Source organism: Brassica napus, unplaced genomic scaffold (assembly GCF_020379485.1).
Source record: "Brassica napus cultivar Da-Ae unplaced genomic scaffold, Da-Ae ScsIHWf_255;HRSCAF=426, whole genome shotgun sequence".
Classification (NCBI taxonomy): domain Eukaryota; kingdom Viridiplantae; phylum Streptophyta; class Magnoliopsida; order Brassicales; family Brassicaceae; genus Brassica; species Brassica napus.
The window spans coordinates 189592-192182 of NW_026015874.1; positions in this window are offsets into that span (position 1 = coordinate 189592).

The window sequence follows — 2591 nt, forward strand, 5'->3', positions numbered from 1 at the left end:
ACACAAGACGTTCGTGGCTGTCCATCAGTACACCTATCAGTACGCTGGTCCTTGGACTCAGCACGCTGGCACATCCCGTGGACTGTTCGGGTGATTTTGGCCCACGTGGGCAGTCTATTCAGTACACAAAGGACGTCTGTGGGTGTCCGTCAGCACACACAGGACGTCCTTGGGTGTCTGTGTGTGTCTGTGTGTGTATGTGGGTGTCCGTAAGCACACACAGGACGTCCGTGGCTGTCCATGTGTGTCCGTGTGTGTCCGTCAGCACACACATGACGTCTGTGGCTGTTCATCAGTACACATATCAGCACGTTGGTCCTTGGACTCAGCACGCTGACCCTTCCCGTGGACTGTTTGGGTGATTTTGGCCCACGTGGGCTGTCTATTGAGTACACACTGGACGTCCGTGCTTGTCCGCCAGCACACACAGGACGTCCGTGTGTGTCCATGTCTGTCCGTCAGCACACACAAGACGTCTGTGGGTGTCCATCAGTACACATATCAGTACACTGGTCATTGGACTCAGCACGCTGGCCAATCCCGTGGACTGTTCGGGTGATTTTAGCCCACGTGGGCTGTCTGTTCAGTACACACAGGACGTCCGTGGTTGTCCATCAGCACACACAGGACGTCTGTGGCTGTCCGTGGCTGTCTGTGTGTCCATCAGCACACACAGGACATCCGTGGCTGTCCATCTGTACACATATCAGCACGTTGGTCCATGGACCCAGCATGCTGACCCTTCCCTAGGACTGTTCGGGAGATTTGTGCCCACGTGGGCTGTCTGTTCAGTAAACACAGGACGTTCGTGGGTGTCCGCCTGCACACACAGGACGTCCGTGGCTGTCCGTGTGTGTCTGTGTGTGTCCGTGTGTGTCCGTAAGCACACACAGGAGGTCCATGGCTGTCCATCAGTACACATATCAGCACGTTGGTCCTTGGACTCAGCACGCTACTGTTCGGGTGATTTTGGTCCACGTGGGCTGTCTGTTCAGTACACAAAGGACATTCGTGGGTGTCCGCCAGCACACACAGGACGTCCGTAGCTGTCCGTGTGTGTTCTTCAGCACACACAGGACGTCCGTGGCTGTCCATCATTACACATATCAGCACATTGGTCCTTGGACTCAGCAGGCTGGCCCTTCCCGGGGACTGTTCGGGTGATTTTGGCGCACGTGGGCTGTCTGTTCAGTACACACAGGACGTCCGTGGGTGTCCGCCAGCACACATAGAACGCCCGTGGTTGTCCGAGCTGTCCGTGTGTGTTCATGTGTGTCCGTCAGCACACACAGGACGTCAGTGACTGTCCATCAGTACACATATCAGCACGTTGGTCCTTGGACTCGGCACGCTGACCCTTCCCGTGGACTGTTTGGGTGATTTTGGCCCACGTGGGCCGTCTGTTCAGTACACACAGGACGTCTGTGGGTGTCCGTCAGCACACACAAGACATATGTGGGTGTCCGTCAGCACACACATGACTTCTGTGGCTGTCCGTGTGTGTCAGTTTGTGTCCGTGGGTGTCCGTCAGCACACACAGGACGTCCGTGGGTGTCTGTCTGCACATACAGGACGTCCGTGGCTGTCCGTGTGTGTCCGTGTGTATCCGTCAGCACACACAGGACGTCCGTGGCTGACCATCAGTACACATATCAGCACGTTGGTCCTTGGACTCAGCACGCTGACCCTTCCCGTGGACTCTTCGGGTGATTTTGGCCCACGTGGGCTGTATGTTCAGTACACTCAGGACGTCCGTGGGTCTCCGCCAGCACACACAGGAAGACCGTGGCTGTCCGTGTGTGTCCGTGTGTTTCTGTGTGTGTCTGTCAGAACACACAGGACGTCTGTGGCTGTCCATCAGTACACATATCAGCACGCTGGTCCCTGGCCTCAGCACGCTGGCCCTTCCCGTGGACTGTTCGGTTGATTTTGGCCCACGTGGGCTATCTGTTCAGTACACACAGGACGTCTGTGGTTGTCTGTCAGCACACAAAGAACGTCCGTGTGTATCCGTCAGCACACACAGGACGTCCGTGGCTGTCCGTGTGTGTCTGTGTGTGTCCGTCAGCACACACAGGACTTTTGTGGCTGTCCATCAGTACACATATCAGCACGTTGGTCCTGGGACTCAGCATGCTGACCCTTCTCGTGGACTGTTCCGATGATTTTCGCCCACGTGGGCTGTCTGTTCAGTACACACAGGACGTCCGTGGTTGTCCGTCAGCACACACAGGACGTCCGTGGGTGTCCGTCAGCACACACAGGATGTCCGTGGCTGTCAGTGTGTGTTCGTGTGTGTCCGTCAGAACACACAGGACGTCCGTGGCTGTCCATCAGTATACATATCAGCACGTTGGTCCTTGGACTCAGCATGCTGACCCTTCTCGTGGACTGTTCTGATGATTTTCGCCCACGTGGGCTGTCTGTTCAGTACACACAGGACGTCTGTGGGTGTCCGTCAGCACACACAGGACGTCCGTGGGTGTCCGTCAGCACACACAGAACGTCCGGGGCTGTCCATGTGTGTCCGTGTGTGTCCGTAAGCACACACAGGACGTCCGTGGCTGTCCATCAGGACACATATCAGCACG